At 37.8% G+C, this 19,114-nt stretch overlaps 1 long non-coding RNA gene across 4 annotated transcripts in view; it reads left to right on the top strand.

The window, feature by feature from the left end:
- LOC105728795 (uncharacterized) overlaps nucleotides 1-19,114 on the top strand; it is a 528,968-nt gene that overhangs the window by 23,424 nt on the left and 486,430 nt on the right. For 2 of the 4 annotated variants that reach the window (XR_010342958.1, XR_001110134.2), the window contains exons 1-2: nucleotides 12,139-12,288; nucleotides 16,492-16,629. This is a non-coding gene — a long non-coding RNA (uncharacterized LOC105728795). Of the gene's footprint in view, nucleotides 1-12,138; nucleotides 12,289-16,491; nucleotides 16,630-19,114 lie in introns of those variants that run through there. The other 2 variants (XR_010342957.1, XR_010342956.1) reach the window with 1 other exon arrangement.

Below are 19,114 nucleotides of genomic sequence, written 5' to 3' on the forward strand. Positions count from 1 at the left end.
TTACATACAGTTAAAAAAAAAAAAAAAACCTTTAGCCAAATTAAATTTAAAGAGTTTAATTGAGCAAAGAATGATTCGCAAATTGGGCAGCATCCCAAGCCAGAGTAGGCTCAGAGACTACAGTGCAGCCACGTGGTGGAAGAAGATTTATGGACAGAAAAAGGAAAGTGACATACAGAAAATGGAAGGAAGGTACAGAAACAGCCAGATTAGTTACAGCTCGACGTTTGTCTTATCTGAACACAGTTTGGACAGTTGGCCACCTTTGATTGGCCAAAACTCGGTTATTGGCACATTAGAACTCCATTTAGGTTATAGTTTATGATATACAGAGAAAACTTTAGGGTAAACTTAAAATATGTAAGAAGGCAGCTTAGACAAAACCTGATATAACAACACTGACATAATGATTTCTGAATTGGGCCAGCACTGAAGGGAAGATGTGGCAGTGAACTGACCAGTAAGCAAAACTTTTGTGGATAATTCTGCTAGTGTGCTGGTAGAAAACTTAACAGTATCTGGTCCTGACATTCCTGGGATTTCAGGATTCACAAATCTCTTACATTTGAAGAAACAGTGTCATAAAGATAACCTGGTAGCTATCACAACCCAACGCTGATGACTTTGTTACTGGTGACCCTAGTGTTTTTATTTAAAGCACTGTGTTTCTGCAGTGGAGGATTATTTATTGACATTGGCATTTTTGAAAAGTAATATTTGACTACAATATGTTAACTATAAAGATTCATTCTACCATTAATTATTTTGCAGCATATATTGGGTTAAAAGCATCATTGGCCTTAGTAATCCTCAAATCTTCCTATAAATTATGAAGCTTGAGATGTCTTAGTTTATGATTAAAACTATTTCTGTGTAAATGGAAATGGAATGCTGTGGGCTAGGTAATACTGAATAGAATCCAAGACTAAGGCATTCTGCTTGGAGTCCTCATTTTTATTCCGTGGCAGAATTCACTGATAACTACATCATTGGGCTAAACATCTAAGCTGTTAAAATAGAGATTCACAATGCAGTGGCTTAAACAAAATAGTTTATTTCTTTTTCATGTGCCTGTCCAGAATAGGCAATGCAGGGCTGGTATATTAATGCTGTTATATTCAACACACAGCTTCCATCCCTGTGTTCAAATTGGCTATAGCAACTCCTCTCTAGCCAGTGAGAAGGGGAAAAGAGGAAGTGAAGGGCACATCTCTTCTAATTAAGGGCAAAACCTACAAGAATCCTTAACACATCATTTCTGGCTCACAGGTTGTTAGTCAGAACTTAGTCACAAAACCACACCTAGTTGCAAGGGAGGCCAGGAATTGCCATTTAAAGTTGGAAGGCTTTGAAACTTGTGAAAATTTGGGTGGGGAATTCTATTATTAATAGTAAAAAGAAGGATCACGTAAATATTGTTGAAAGGCAAAGTCTTTGCTACAATGGTTTGTTAGAAATTGTGAGTTGGTTTTCTCCATATCAGAGCTGCTTTGTGGGTGGAATCCACTGTGACTGCCTGTGCTGGGCTCCTTGATAGGGTCAGTGAAGAGGGTATCTTAAGTTAATTTCCTGGTAAACAGATTAAGGAATAATAAAATTTCAGTGTTGAAAAGGATCTTAATCATTACCTAATTCAACCACTCACCTGAGAATATCACTGAAGCACTTTTCTTTTAGACTTGCCCAGTTTCACTTGTTGAAACTAAGGATATCGGCCGGGAGCGGTGGCTCATGCCTGTAATCCTAGCACTTTGGGAGGCTGAGGCGGGTGGATCACAAGGTCAGGAGTTTAAGACCAGACTGGCCAACATGGTGAAACCCCGTCTCTACTAAAAAGTACAAAAATTAGCTGCATGTGGTGGTTCGTGCCTGTAATCCCGGCTACTTGGGAGGCTGAGGTAGGAGAATTGCTTGAACCAGGACCTGGGAGGTGGAGGTTTCAGTAAGCCAAGATCGCGCCACTGCACTCCAGCCTGGGCTACAGAGCGAGACTCCAGCTCAAAAAAAAAAAAAAAAAAAAAAGGACAGCTAAGGATATCCACAAAGTCACCGAATTATCAGTGACAATCAGGACTAGAATCCAGAGAACCTAGTAAATTTCATTTTCCTTCTTTTGTTCCTAGATAAATCCTTCTGAGCTTAGTTTCTATCATGCTATGGTCAGAGAAAAGATATTTGTGTTTATTATAAGCTATAGCAGTCTATGTGTTTTCAGGGTATGTTAAATGCTGTAGAATAATTGAGCTATGATACTGATTTGTAAGGCCCTTTTTTAGCGATCATAATAGTGGAGTCTTAATAGAACGTAGGTCATGGTTGCACATAATTGGATAATTATATGTTAGTGAAAAGGTTCAAATGACCCGACCTAGTCTTGGCTGTCTAATATCTATGTGACTCTGGGAAAAATCACTGAACCTCTTTAAGGCTTGGCCTACTTTTGAAATAAGGAATTGAACTAGATGGTAAACTACTTAACCATTAACATAGCACGTGTTCCATCTAATCAAAACAGATGCCAGTCATGAAAAAATAAGTTGGGCAGACTAGTGCCTTCTGGAAGAATGTCACCCAGTTTTTAGTGCTATAAATTTTCTCTTGAAACTCCATTGTACACTGTAAAAAGCCATGACCTTAGCCTGCATTTTTGGTTTGTATCATCCTTGATACTTAGATGATGAAAGAGTACATTGAGGCTTCCATCTGATGACTAGATGTTATTTTTAATTCTCAAGTTTCAAATAAATATCAGAAAAAGTAATGAATGCCTGTAAGATGGTTCTGGAACAATGAGCAAGTATTGTCTATTTAGAAATCCCAGAATTTCCCAGGTCCTTCTTTAAATTTTAAAGCAATGTAGAGACTGGCTTCTAAAATGGCAAGAAATCCATTTGGTCATAAAAGAACAGTTTCTAGAGCCCAATTCAAAAGCCTGTCACATTTCATTACATTTCTAAAGGCCTCATTGCCGAAGAGAGGACAATTGTGTGCCTGTACGTAAGCCTGAATATTATCTTTAGTGAGGTCTAGAGATAAATGTTGCAATGAGAACAGAATCCATTTAGGGTGAATTGGACAGAATAATTCCAAGTTATGGCATTGAAATTCCCACTTAGCTTATAGGAATGAGATAAGGCCAAACACTCCAGTTAGTGGAACATGAGCTACCAATTTCCTGAAAAAGACAAAAGGAGGGGAGTATATTTCTCTTGGATGGAATGAAAAATTTTCTTCAGTTTTAGTGCTGACAGTGAGAGACTGTGACAAGGGGAAAGTGATAGGAGAGGCAGCCTTAGATCAAAACAAAGAACAATGGAAAGCTAAACAATGACTCTTATCAGTTCCAAAGGTGAGTTCACCTTCCTGGCTTTTGGCCGTCTTGTTCATTGAGTGTTGACATGCCTCCGTTGACATGCTCCTAAGAGTGCTGAGTCTGTTCTCTGCATCTATTCTGTGTGTGTGTGTGTGTGTGTGTGTGTGCATGCGCGCTCATGCAGGCGTGCATTTTAATTATTTGTAAATAGTGCTTCTTCTATGGTATTCTTTTTTGACTCCTGAAAAAGCTGTGGTTCTCTTCCAAATGCATAAACATGGAACTATCACCATGATCCTCACCTTATGTACTTGAGAATATGGGAGATAGACATATAAAAAACACTGGTTACTTTGTAATTGAAATGAAGTCATCTTCTAAGCTGTAAAAACATTAAAGTTCAGATAATCTGCAGAGCGAGGGAAGGTACTCTAATCCCAGAATTTCACTGATTAAGGTAGTGAATCCTGGGAGATATGGCCTGGTTATCCCAGCTCACTTTCTGGACTTTCTAACCATCTTCTTGTCTAACCTTTCCCTGTGCTCCATCCCTGAGACTTTTACCAGACTTGCACTTCTGTAGCCATGGAAGAAGTGGGACCCTTTATACTAGACAGAGGAGAAGGAGATGAGGTCCCATCATGACCTATGACAGCACTTTTATCTATTTTTCTTCTAGGACATCTAGGGTGGCTTCTTAGTTCTCCTACGAGGCCTGAGTTTTGAGGCTTTTAAATTCTGGGCTGGATAAATAATATTGGATAAAGAAGGGACTTTTGATACTGCGCTATCAGGCTAGCTGGCCTTTTCCACACCCAGCTTCCTAAAGCCATCACTTTCCTTCTCAACATCCTTGGATATACCATATTGATATATAGGGTCTTGTAATTCCTCTGCAATTCTTTTGGAATGAAATGAATTCTCTCTCTCTCTCCTCCTCTCTCTCTGTTCTTTTTTCTTTCTTTCACAGTGTGCATTTTTCTTTGTCTTTCTCTCTGTACATGCCACCAGAAGAAAAGCCTTCCTTTTTTGTTGAGTTGCTTCCACATTTCACAATAATCTTGGAAGATGTATTTACATGGGGTAAATATAAAAACCCTAAACTATCTGTAAGATACTCTCTCCCCCATAAAGAACCTTACATTCCATAATCAAGATGGTTTTGGATCCCTTTCCCATATTATTCTGATATAGCATGTTTCCACACTAGACTAAGTCCATTATTAGCTTGACCTTTAGGAGGTAGGACTACAGTTTTATAGAGTAACTAGGAAAGGTCTTTGGAACATTTATAATGAAGTCATGGGTTAGAAAGAAAGAGGATTTTGGGGTTATTCCACCCTTGGTTCACATTTCAAGTTTGCCACTCACTGTGTGATATTGGGAAGGTTACTGTAACTTCTTTAATCATCAATTTCCTTTTTTAAAAAATAGAGATAATCATGTCTAATATTACAGGATTGTTGATGGCCAAAGCCCAGCCTTGAGAAGATGCCTAATAAATGTGAACACTTCAAATTTCATGCTGACAAGAGAAACACCAAATCTTCTTATAATCTTTCCTATTAATTGCACCTACAACTTACTGAGGGCTTAATTTTTGCCAGCCACTGTTCTAAGCATTTTGTCTAACTTAATTCTCACTACAATCCTATGAGCTAGATACTAGCCATACTTCAAGCTAACTAGTAAAAAACAGTGGCTGTTGGTGGTTTAAGTGACTTGCTTGAGGATACCTAGCTAGTAAGCAACTCAACGAGAGAGCTGGACTTGGCTTCTCTCTGGCAGGCTGGTTCCAGAACCTTCTCCCTGAATCCCACTCTACACTACCTCCCTATAGCATATATTTCGGGCAAGCATTTTCCTTTGGCACCCAAATGCAGAATGTCAAAGGGATGACCATACTTTTCACACAGATATAAAAATTCAAATAACTCTTCTGTGATCAATGGGAAGAGATTAGTGTTTCATTAAGAGCCACTGTTGAATTGAACAAGGTCTCTTTACTTGGAGTGTTATTGTTTGTATTCAGCTTAGACTCATTGTCTGCGGGTTCTGGGATCAGTCATCACAGGTGGAAGGCATAAGTTTTCGTGCTGCTATATTAAAGCTGAACAGCACCAAGAGCCAGGCACCTGCAGTAATTGTTTTCATGTACTGAGGTCTTGAGGCATGTCTATGAAAGTCAGAGGAATAATATGGATTTCTTAAGAATAAATTAATTTATTGAAAATTGAGCAATGTTTTGGAAGTTAACAGTATTTAATAAAAAAAAAATGTAAGGTCCAGTTTTTATAGAAAAAATAAAAGTATCTTTTAAAGACCAAACCCCTTTCCAAACTTTCTCTTCTGGTGAATTATGTCAACATATGAGCTGTTGAAGCAAAAAGTGTGAGCCTAGTAGTTACTGGCATTTTTGATAATAGAAATGCCAAAATATCCAATTTCTGAACGACAACATGCATAGGTAAAAGCAAGTGATGATCTGTAGGCAGCCAATTAACGTGGTTCCTGAACTTGGATTGCTGAAATTCAAGCTGAATCCAGCTTTCACACTGTACCCCAAAGTCTCAATTCTCTTCTGTAGGTTTTCTCTCCTAGGTTCTCTCAGAATCTCTGTTAGAAAATGAAGATGAATTTGCATGTGATGTGATATGCGTGTTATGTTTGATGTGACATGTGTAGGTTTAGGGGTGTGTATATGTGTATTGTGTTTGTGCATATGTGTGTTTTGGAGTGTGTATATATGTGTGCGGCATTTGTGTATTTGTATAGGAGACATACAGATATATGGTGACTGCATATGTGTGTTTGTACACATTGTGTGCATGTTTGTGATATGTGTGTATGTGTATTTGCATTTGGAGTTTGTGTGCTGTGTGTTGGGCATGTGTGCATGGGGGCATGTTTGTATGTGGTTCATACGTGTATGTAGTGAATTTGTATGTATTATGTGTACACGTGGTGAATTTGTATATAGTGTGGGGATATGTCTATATGTGTTTCATATGCATATGTCTGTATATTTGTGATATATATGTGTATATTTGCATTTGGAGTGATGTGTATATGAGTCTGTGATAAATTTACGTGGTGTTTGGTGTGTGGTATGTGTTTGCATTATGTGTTTATGTTGTATGTGAACGTGTGTTGTGTATATGGTATGTGCACGATGTGTATATGTATATATATGGCACGCAGTGTATGTATTGGTTTGTAGTAGTATGTGTATGCCTGTGGAATGTGCATGTGTGTGGGGTATGTTTTGTGTGTTTTATGTATATGTATGTGTGTTTTCATATAGCATGTATGTGTTTGGGGGTTTCTTATTGGTGTTAGTGTGAATGTGTGTGATATGTTTATATGTGATGTGCCTATGTTATGCATATGACATGCATGTGTGTGTGTGTGCTGGCACGCACACATTGTATCTGTATACATATATGTCTATGGGGGAGAGAGAGAAAGAATGTGTGTGGTACAGTTAACAAATAGCCATTTATCCTTAGTAGTTTCAGATTCATTGAAAGGCTTTCAAAGCTACTATTGCAATTAGTTCAGTCTTGAAATAAACTAAACACAATAGTATCCCCCAAATAATTCTGCTTCTTTCTCTTGGCTCTTCCAAAGTCATGATAGGCTGTGGACTGGAATGCCTAACCAGTTGGTTCTAATAGGCTTCTTTGACTCCCCTTGTCCTCTGAGGAGCTGACTTATGTTGCATGAAAGTGAAGGAAAGAAAGGGCACTGTGAGAGTATTAAAAAATATAGAGTTATTCATCAACTTGTATATGTACTTCATTACAAAGCAGAGACATCATTACATTTGCATTGGCCATAGCTCTTTTCTAAAGTGGACCAATATTTCAGGTTGATTTTGTTTGGCACAAATTTGGTCTTTAAAATTGGATAGGATCTTATTTCACAATTTAAAAATAAACTTGCCCATCCACAAACGGCATGACAAAGAAACCCCCCACAACCTCCTTTGAAGCTCTATCATCTTCCTATCTGAAAATGAAAACTATGTTTCCTGGCTGCTGAAAACACTTCTTTAAATTTCTTAATATCAATTTTTTATTAGACTTCTAAAAAATAAGCTTGTCATGAACTTGAGGCTCAGAGACAGAATGTGAATACAAACACCGCTTGCTAAACATTCGTGCCATTTGTCCCTACATGCACTCTATTCAAAGAGTCTATCTAAAATGCAATTTTGAAACTGAAACAACAAACCTTTTCTCAGAATCCTCTGGCAGGGAAGCCGAGGTAGCGCCAGTAAGAAGTGCGCCAAATGCTAATTACTCCCTTGAGAGCCAATCATTCTGCACAATCCTGCATAATGTTCCATCTCCTGCGCAATACAGATGCTGACATATTTCTTGTCTTGTTGTTTCCTGCCATTTAAAGATGTTTCCATTTGTTACACACTAAACAGCAGGGAAGAGAAAAACAAAGTGCACTTCAGTTACCTGGGTAATTTTTATAAATAACCAATAGATATGGTTGTTTTGAAAGACTTTCTTCTTATGTTTCTGTGTATACTTGACATTCTGCTCGATATTCTTAGGGCTTGGAGCCTCACTAGCAGGGTTCATTAAAAGGGGCCTCAGGGACCATGCTAGAGCATATGGAAAATGAATGATCAGGGCTTGATTTCTACCGTCTCTAACCACTATTATGTTAAATAGAACAGCTCCACTTAAAATATATTTTTTAATACTAGGATTTTTGTATAACATTTAATTCAAGAAAAGAAAGAATAGATTAACTCACTGACTTTAAGCTTGGAAAGTATAGGGACTCTGAGTAATGAACAAGGATTTAGGATTGAATGGCAGGTGACCAACTTGCTAAATATTCACAGCAGCCACCAAACTATCCTGATCCAGCATCCACTGCCATTTACCCTATAGGAGGCATCTCCAATTCCAAACCTCTTTATTGCCTCATTTTCTACCCTATCAGAGACATAAGCTGGAAAGATATGAAAAAGGTAGACCATGAGTGGTTTTGAAAACCAGGTTAAAAAGGATAAACTTTATCTTCAAAGTCATGAAATTTCATAGATATGGTTTCAGCAGGTCTGAGTGTTAGAAAAATTATTGTGACTACTGGGTGGCAAATTAATTGGAGAGTGGAAAGACTGAGATAGAGAGTTGAAATATGATGTTATTGCCCTTTTGTTTTCTTTTTGCCATCTGAAAAACATAGCACTGTGATGGATGATAAGGGTAAATACAAGCCATGCCAACAGAACACTCCTGAAATTAAAAAAAGAAGGTCATTTATTTACTCATTGAGGCATTCAATTCATTTATTCATTCAATTTATTTAACAAATGTTTGAGTGCCTATTATATGCCTGACCTTGTTCTAGGTGCTGGGACAAATGCCACTGCCCTCAGGAAGCTCACATTCTAGAATGGAGAAGACAGACAGAAAGCAAATAAGTAACATTTAGTCTGTTAGAAGGTGATAATGAGAGAAGAAAAATAAAGGAGAGATGAAGCATGCAAAGGGTTACAGTGAAAGTTGGGATTCTTAAGAAAGGTATGATGGCTATTGAAGGCCTAGGGAGGGGATATTTCAGTAAAGACCCAATGAAGGTGAGACTCCAGTGAACCTGACTGGAGTAAACATGTGTCAGGACCCAGAGACAAGCATTGTAGGCAATGGGAGCAGCAGAATCAAAGACCTGGAGAAAGCAGCATGACTGGAACACTCAAAAAAGAGTGAAGAGGCCAATCGGGCTGGTGCATGAGCCAGGGGAAAAGTAGTAGGAGGTGAGCTCGGAGGGGTTGGGGATGGACACGGAGCATTAGGGCCTTGCAGGGCAGTGTAAGCATTTTGGCTTGATTCTTAGTGAGATGAACCTATTGTAGCATTTTGAGTGAAGGTTAGAAATGACCTAACCTGTGATTCAAGAGGATTTCTCTGGCCACTATCTTGAGGATTGATTTTTGAGGGCAAGAGTAAGGCATGGAGAACAGTTAGAAGAAAGTTGCAGTAGTATAGTCAAGAGATGATAGTGCCTTGGACCAGGGTGGAAGGAGGAGACAAAATGAAAAATGTTAGTAGGATTCTGGATGTATGTTAAAGGTAGAACTGACAGGATACACTGAAGAATTGGATTTACAGTGTGGGGGGAAAGAGGAGTCAGAAATGGAAGGAGAGAGTTGCCATTAACTGAGGTGGGGTAAAACATGGGAAGACCAGCTTGGGTGGGTGGGTTGGGGTAGAAAGAGCAGAAATTCAGTTTGGGACATGTTCAGTTTGAGATATCAATTAGGCAAGAAGGCAATGGGTATGCTCCACTGGTGTCCAGTAAAGAAGTCTGAGCTGGAGTTACAAATTTGAGAAATTTCAGCAAACAGGTGATATTTAAAGCTACACACTGAATTGAATCACTAAGAGAGAGTGTACAGCTAGAGAAGAAAGATGTGCACGTGCATCTAGAGATCTAACCCCCTTGATATTTCCTAGATGCTCCTTATTAGCATTCCATAAAATCATTTCTTCAATTGTCTCATCTTCCAATAGCTAATTCTTCTTCCAATAAAATAGTTTTATTTTCTACTAATTTGAAACACAAATTAATAGTATTTGAGCTACATATGTGGTTTAAATAGAATTCACAGGTAACCTCGGAATCTAATTAACATTTTCAACAATGTTTCTATGGGAACATATATTCTGAACTCCAAATAAGTGTCTTTCAAATTACTTTGGGAACATTATCCAGTTTCAATTTGGAAACTGCTTGTAGTCCCATGTACAACAATATACATTTTTAACATCCTTCATATCTTTCTGTTTGCTCAAGTATCCTTCATATTCTTCTCAAAGATAATACAACTAAACTATTTGCTCCTTTGAATTTTAATATAATATACTATTAATATTTTCATTCTTATTAGATATTTTCTTTTTCATGTTGTAATCTTCCTCTTCCTTGGCCTTTGTCTGCCCTCACTCCCATCTCTGTTGATACACATTAAGAACCACCTAACTTTGCTGATAGAATAATAAATTCTATTTAAGTGATGCCTACTAATTTTTATATGTCATGGGAATCTATTCACTTCCTCCCATTGCATGTCTCATTTACCTCACATTATTACCAGAACAGATTTTATTTGGTGTAGTCGTCGAAGTGATGACTCTGTTTCCTCTTGTGACATGAGATCCAGATTGTTCATGACTGTAGGGGGTAGAAAAGAGGATGAGTAGCCATTGAGGTGACAGAAATTGAATGAAACAGCAGCAAAATCTCGGATTCTCATCCTTGGTTCAACTTTCCAGAATCCCTCAAAGACACCGCATCATTTGCTCTGACTGAGCCTCTTACACAAGGACTAAACTGTATTATTCACTCATCTCTGGGTAAACAAATTTTCTTTTAACACCTTTCTTCATTGTACATTTCAGAGATGCCTTTTGTACATCACAATGATTGCCACTGTGATGTTTTGCATGGAATGGCTAATCTAATCAAGAGAATCTCCCAAATTAGCATCTTTCTGTTAGTCAGAATCATGCCTTACCCTCATGCTATTATGATTAATCTCTTTGAAAAACATGGAGTTTCAGTATTTGTAAGGCACATCTTTAAGTCATATTCTTTTAGTTACACCATTCACTGAGTTAATCTTTGGATAGGGTGAAATGTCATCCATATTATCAGAGGATTTCATAATCTCCTTCATTTGTTTCAGCCCAACAGTTTTCCTCCTGACTGGGGTAAATGGTCACTATGTCCTACAGTCAAATTCTTTAGGTCTACTGAACCGAAAAGCTTTGATTTCTGTTTGCACTTCTGGTTCACATTTTCTTTGCTTTTAGTCTTTCATTTTTCTCAAGTACTTAGAAAATATTGCATGAAGGTATTACTTTGGTGCAATAGAAAGAGACTATATCAAGACATCTGGAGATCTGGAATGTAGCTCCATGTGTCAATGGACTAATATGTACTTTATGTTTCTGTTTAAGTGGGGTTTGCATTGCCTTCCCTACTTTTATTATTGTGTAAGTTACTTGAAGTAGTGACACATTATCATACTTGGAAGGCCCCTAAGTGGTACTTTATTGCAATTTCAACAATGAGATCACCTTCAACACATCTTTCATTTGTGGTTGTACTTTTTTGATTGAGCATCTTCAGGCAAGTAAATTTCTACTCAGTTAATGGAGAACAATAATTGCTAATCACTCATTATTTTGAGAGGAAAAAACTTAACCCAATATGTCTCCTCATAATGCACTTGGAAATTATTTGAGAAGCTAACTACTGTTGTAACAAGATATTGTTTTCATTGCTTGGAGGTTGTCACAGGTGGTGGTAATTTGTGGAAGATTTGAGTGCCTTTCTTCCCAGAGAAAAGTTCACTTCTTGACATTTGTGGAACCAGGACTTACCCATTTTTTTCTTTCATTATTTGGCACATTTATAATTTTATGAATCTGTGGCATTGCATGCAGATAGGAATGCCCTTCCAAAGGCAGAAATTAACACAGAAGTAAAGGAAAATGGCTGGTGAAGATTTTTAAAAAAAAAAGGAAAGAAAAAGGAAGGAGAAAAAGATGAAGCAATGAAACAGAAAAATGAAAAGAGAAAATGTGCAAAGGAAAAGGTGGAAAGAAAACAGGAAATAGAAAAATGAAGTGCAACCTTTGTTATATGCTAAGCCAGCCCCTTGCATCAGTACTGGAATGCGAAGTACGCGGAGGTTTAGTTCTCCATTTAACTTTCTGTTTGAATAGCCATGCCACGCTGTCCTGTCTGCAAGAAACCTTCTTCAGTTACTAAATTGTGGTTTTGTGAGTGCTCATCTCTTCTCCTTTTGGATAACAGGAAAGGAGCTGAGGGATGCTAGTCACGCTTTTAGTCTACTGCTTTGAAAATGTTCACCTCATGCAAGCTAACTGCATGAAAGGTGGCTACAATGAAAACTGTTCACATTTTTTGTGATAAAGGTAAGGCATTTATCTTAAAAATCTAATACATAAGCTCTAGGAAATCTGGTACTTTTGTAGCATCTCCATTGCTAGCCAGGATTATTAAATTCTACAATTGCTCTGTTATAAAGGAACTGGCTGTCTTTAGAGAGAGTGTAGATTGGGCATGTTATTGGTGCTGGTCATTTCTAAGTTATTGATCACTTCTCTTTTCTGTGAATCCTTTCACTGTATGTGGAAGGGCTACTACACATCTTCAATGGCTTACTTTTTGGGCAAGTTTAAGCTGGAAGCTGAATTTTCTTGGTGAGAATAATTCAGTTATAGTTTAGGTTGTCTGGTGCTAAGTCCATCCGTCCATCCATCATCCATCCACCCATCCATGCATCATCTATATATTTATGTATCACTTCTTTTTACAAATGACTATGATTTTTTGATGCCCTAAGCCTGTTGAGATCTGGTTCTTCTGTCTTTTCTCTAATGATACAACAAGGACAGTTTACTTCATCTCTCTTCTACTATAAATCATCCACATTATAGTTTAAACTTCTTTGAGAAAGCATAGTTCTGAATTCACTTTTTAAAAATGCAATCCTACATAAAAGGATCACTCTGAAAATACATATAATGGGAAAGTATGTTTTCATCCACTTTACTGGGTCTGTAAGATATGATAAATTTTATGCTCACCTAGTAAACCTGCTGGTGGGATATGTATTCTAGTACTTCAAGAAGGAATGAGGAAAGTAGAGTTTATGGCACCACCTCAATAGGTGCTAGATACCTATAAAAATAATTGCGATTGGTATTCATCATAGTCTTGTAAAGTGCACTTACTCATCGACTTTTAGAAACTTCATCAGGATGGGAGTTAGAAATTGATCTCATGTCTACCAGATGCCTGTCTATCAAAGCCTCTCTACTTTAAGAGATGGTAGATGCCTGTCTCCTGTCTCCTGTGATCTATCCCTATATTCCTTTTCTTTGCAGATATCATACATTTATTCAAATCCTTACCCATAAGAAGAGGATTAGATAGTTTCTTTTTTAATAGATTAGAAGTGAGATCAGAATGGATTCGAAAATTAAATGTGGTATTAGTAATGGAGGTCTTTATTATTTCCCCATAATAAATGAGGAGGAAAAACAGGTGAAGCATGTACTGGAAAGAACATAGGCTTTGAAATGACAAAGCCAGTGTTTGATGCCCAGCTCACTACAACAGAGCAGAAGAAATAAAACAATCCCTTAGAAGCACTTTTCTTTTTTTCACTTTAATAGTAAGTATATATTAAATATGCATGTTATTTATTTTTTGTAAATTAACAATTTATAATTGTATATATTTATGGAGTACAATATGGTGTTGTGATCTATAAATACTATGTGAAGTAATTAAGCTCATTATCATAACCATCACCTCAAATACTTATGATTTTGTTGTGAGAAAATATGAAATTTATGGTCTTAGTAATTTTGAAATTACAGTACACTATTGCTAACTATAGTCACCATGCCATGAAGCACATTTTCTTAACTGAAGAATAAACAACATCTAAGGTGTACATTTAACGTCACGAACAAATGTGATATATATATGTGGAGTTGCTAGATCAATACATTATTTCTTCTTTGAACTTTACCTTCTTATCTAAAAATTGGCAGGGCTGAATTAAGTATTATCTAAATTGCTTGCCAGCTCTAATATTCTTTGAGATGCCACCATAAATATCACCTACATAAGTAAAGTCATTCTTTGGGTTTAGATCAGTCAAAGTGTCGAGCAAATGGTAACATTTATGCAAGCTCAAAAATACAAATTCTAATTCATTTATTCATTAACTTATACATATTTACTGACTATATTTGATGTGCCAGACACTGACTGATGAGATACAGAGATGGACAAAGTAATGGTTTGTACACGAAAGGAACTCATAGGTTTCATGGGGTAGTATTATGGAAATTGCTAGTTATGAAATAATATTTCATTATTATTTATGAAGTATCATTCATATATAAGAATTCATGGCTAGACTCGGTGGCTCACGCCTGTAATCCCAGCACTTTAGGAGGCTAAGATGGGCAGATAACGAGGTCTAGAGTTCAAGACCAGCCTGGCCAACATGGTGAAACCCTGTCTCTACTAAAAATACAAAAGAAATGAGCTGGGCACGGTGGCGTGTGCCTGTAGTCCCAGCTACCTGGGAGGTTGAGGCAGGAGAATTACTTGAACCCAGAGGCAGAGGTTGCAGTGAGCCGAGATTGTGCCACTGCACTCCAGCCTGGCACCTGGCGAGAGAGCGAGACTCTGTCTCAAAAAAAAAAAAAAAAAAATTAGCTGGGCGTGGTGGTGCATGCCTGTAGTCCCAGCTACTCTGGAGGCTAAGGTAGAAGAATCGCTGGAACCTGGGAGGTGGAGGTTGCAGTGAGCCGAGATCAGGCCACTGGCCTCCAGCCTGGGTGACAGAGCAAGAGTCCATCTAAAAAACAAAAGAAAAATTCATATATAAGAATTATTTTTAAGAGTGAATACACAATGCTATGGAACACAGAAAAGTAATTAAGGCCTTCGAGTAAAGATTTTACAACAGAGGTAACACTGAAGCTGGGATTTGAAAGATAAAGGATTTTCACTGGTGGAACCAAGAGGTCAAGAGCTTTCCTGGAATAAGCACCATGTTCAAAGGCACAGACACAGGACAGTGTGCTTTGAGAAGGGTGAGAAGGTGGAGTAAGTAGAGTACTGGGTGTGATATAGTTAAAAAGTAAGACCTGACCTTTTATGCCCTCCTGAAACCTGGAATCCTCATCCTGTAAGTAATGTGGAACCACTGGAGCATTTTTTTTTTTTTTTTGAGACGGAGTTTCGCTCTTGTTACCCAGGCTGGAGGGCAATGGCACGATCTCAGCTCACCGCAACCTCTGCCTCCTGGGTTCAGGCAATTCTCCTGCCTCAGCTTCCTGAGTAGCTGGGATTACAGGCCCGCGCTGCCATGCCCAGCTAATTTTTGTATTTTTTAGTAGAGATGGGGTTTCACCTTGTTGACCAGGATGGTCTCGATCTCTTGACCTTGTGATCCACCCGCCTCGGGGCCTCCCAAAGTGCTGGGATTATAGGCGTGAGCCACCGCGCCCGGTGGAGCATTTTACATAAGACATTGTACATATTACATCTGTGTTTTAGAAAGATAACAATTGATAGTGTAGAAGATGAAATGATAGGAAAGGTCAAGTGTCCGCTTCATTGGAGATGAAGTTATTTTTAGTTATTATTATTGTCACTATTTTCTTTTTGTATTTGGAAATGATTGAGTTCCAGCTCTCAGGCATCTTCACAGGCCCTGGAAAAGTTCATAGGGCCAAGGCGCAGTGCGCCCAGTGTTCAGTGAGTAAATGGCCCTGAACGCCATTGCTTTTCTTTACGCTGTTTGAAGTCCCAGAACATGACTTGCCTTTACCTATTTCTAATTATCTCAAGATCTCCAGGCTCTTGATAAGTTGTAGAGCTTATACCACACCTTAGTTTGGTTGCAAAGTGGCAATGCCCTCAACTTTCTGGTGGCTGATTGAGGTCACATGGTTTGGACAAGGAGGTAGGATTGATATTGTCATTAAGAAGAAAGTACATAACCACAAACTCTTCAAGTATACTGTAACCTTGACTTTGATCTGGCAAGTGACTATCCATCTGTCTGTTGCTTGGGAAATGAACTGAGAGGGATGAATCAATTTCTCCAAACAAGTCAGTGAGAGTCAACAAAAAGTCAGGACATTATTATTTTAAAATCCCAATGGCTAAAGAGTCTTCACTAACCAATCCTTAATATGGTGTCAAACACTTGTTTAATGGAAATCTGTAAATCCCTTACTTTTTTCTGTCTCTGCTTTCATTTATGAGTATTGACTACTTATTGATTCCTTTTGCTGTGATGGGTATACTGGTGGGGGACGTTGTTTAAAGGTATATATGACAGAATTCTGATCTTTCAAACACTGTCACTATAATTTTAGAAGAAGGCATGTACACCCAAGAAAAGCATTCTCCTCCCTTTTCCATTCCTCTCCTTTCTTCCTTCTTCTTCCCCAACATGAGCTCCATCTTTTTCTTTGGAAGATCTCAAATATTGTAAGTTGCATGTAACTTATTCATCTGCTTCAACATTACTCATCTGGTTATCATAGACTGAGCAGAAGATGTGTTGTTTTTCTTTCCAGGCCATATCCAGTAACATAGCCTACTGCGTCGTATTTACTGACAAACCCAGCATGACAAGAGAAACATGGGACCTACTCTTCATTTGCATTGATTCCAGCCAAGAGCTTCAGTTTTCATGCCTTGCTTCAGAATTATTGGTGAGCCCCGTGTTAAGTTCTATCTCTTCTTAGAAGTCAGTTATTTTATAAGAATGTAATTGCAGGTAAGTAGCTGGGAAGAAAGAACATTTTGGAAGAGGGAGACATATGCCTGAAAGAAGAAGAGGTTGGGAATAAAGTCAGTTGCTATTTTGGCCCAGAGGTATGTGTAGGCAAACATGTAGATGTTGTATTAACTTGATTGTCTTAATGATCGGAGAATGACAACTATAGTACTTATTTTCTTACAAGGAATGTGTGCCGGAGGCTGCCTGCCAAAGATCTCTACTGGGCAATAGAAGGCATATCTGTAACTACTTTAGAACTCATTTCTGAGATCAGAGGCCCGGCTCAGGTTTGTTTCAGAGCATTAGGGAACATTTATTGAAATTTCACAAGTTCACGAGTTCTTGTCGCACTGATTATCAACCTAAAATATACATTTTTATGTTGAATTGTATATTACATTTTATGTAGGGCAGAAATGGTTGATTATTGGCATCACATAGTTCAATCCAATATTATTCCCATTTTTTATAATGAAAACACACACTCGCTCTATTCTTCTTACTTCCCTCAACAGACCTGCATCCAAGCTTTCTACTTCATAGCATAAAGCAGTGGTTCTCAAACTTCAAGGGGCAGGGCTTATAACAAAGCAGATTGCTGGTCCTTCAACCTCAGGGATTCTGATTCAGTACATCTTGGGTGGGACAGAGATTTTGAATTTCTTTTTTTCCCCCCAGTTACCTGGAGCCTGGAGAGATTTTGTATTTCTATTACATATCCAAGTTCTGCTGCTGTTGTAGCTGGCCCAGGGACCACACCTTGGAAACTACTGCTATAAAGGGATAATGTCCCCAAGGATGCACCTTTAGAACTTACTTTTAAATTTTTCCTCTGAACACCAAAACAACATTGGACATTTAGATTTTCTAAAAGAATATTTTGCCAATAGTTTCTTGTGCAAAATGCATAAAATAGGAACTGTATCACCATAATTTTTAGAGACCTCAAAATCTTTCCATTTATATGAATATAAGATAATCCTAAAAAAAACTATTTTACAGTGTAAATAGTTATAAAAAACTAAAATTTAACAAAGTGTTGGAATTGAGGGACGGGTGAAAGAACTAATTAGGGGTGGTGGCTGGGTGGGATAATGCAGTGGAGAGTCGCATGTCCAGTTTGAGGTGACACTAGACATTCTCCTTTCAACTCCTTCCTGCTTCTGAGATTCTATGAGCCAAATAGCACTGAGAAAGACCAGCTCAGAATGTCTATCTCCACTCTATAGATAACAAAACACATTTAGCTTTAAAAAAAAATGGTCTGACGACAGCTGGTCTGTGGAAGAACTCAGTTAGGGGATCAGGACAAATCCCAGTCTGGTATCAGAGGTGGGGAATAGGGCATTGAAGGTGGGGACACATACACTTTGGCCTAGCAAAGAGGAGAAAATCCTGTTCTCTAATTTTCTTTCACTTTCACCCATATTGTAAACAAAGACATTAGATGCAAATAGAAAATGTTATTTAAATTTTGACTGACCAATCAATTCTAAAACCTTGGTATGAGCAAACCTTCTGGTCATCAGATGCTCTGGCTATTAACTACTAAACTCTCAGATACTCAGAAACACTAGTATTTTGGTTTGAAGCAGAAATAGCATCTTTCTTGGCACGTGCTCCTCTAGACTCTGCCAAGGACTTGAGAAGTCTGTTTTTCTTTCTTTGTTTCCATGTGTCCTTGTACTTACCTGTCTTCTCTTTCTTCTAGTATCTCTTCCATTTTCTTAGTTCATGTCTTTATCTCACCAACTACCTTTTTCTATCTAATTTGCTTTAATATACTCAGTTTCTTTCTCTGTGTGTTTTCATTTCAATGAATGTGAAATACTTCTTAATTTATCAGGACTTTCCCTAATGATTTTAGTGGGCTTTACTTTAAATGGAAAGTGGTGGTAACTGGTTTTGCTTATCCTGAAGAATTCCCTGGAAATGTCAAAGTGATACTAATATTATTTAGCATTTATAAAGAACAAAGCATCTGGAGAAATATTACTTCATAGGCAGTTACTTGTTCTTTAAAAATTGAAGTGATCACAATTATTCCTGTGGCTGGAAGAATAAATTTTAGAATAATTTGGGAGGTAGTGCATTGCTCAGTGGAATTGAACTATTGAACACACAGATTTCGACTGTATACCAGCCTTGTCTTATGCAATCTGGGCAAGTTATCTCATTTCTATGAATACTGGCTTCTTCACCTGTCAAAGGTGATAATACCATCTCATAGAGTTGTTATGATAATAAGATAAAAAAGTGTACCTCAAATGTCTATTTTTATTATTTCTCTCCAAACTACCAGGATAGCATTGGTTCATTCATCCATTCATTTAAGGATGTGTGCTAGGCACTGTAAACTGGTCTTTGATTTCGTGGAACTTATAGTATATGAAAAAAGGATAGACTAAAACAAATAA

This window comes from Aotus nancymaae, unplaced genomic scaffold, assembly GCF_030222135.1.
Source record: "Aotus nancymaae isolate 86718 unplaced genomic scaffold, 86718_ANA_hifiasm-v0.15.2.pri h1tg000016l, whole genome shotgun sequence".
Classification (NCBI taxonomy): domain Eukaryota; kingdom Metazoa; phylum Chordata; class Mammalia; order Primates; family Aotidae; genus Aotus; species Aotus nancymaae.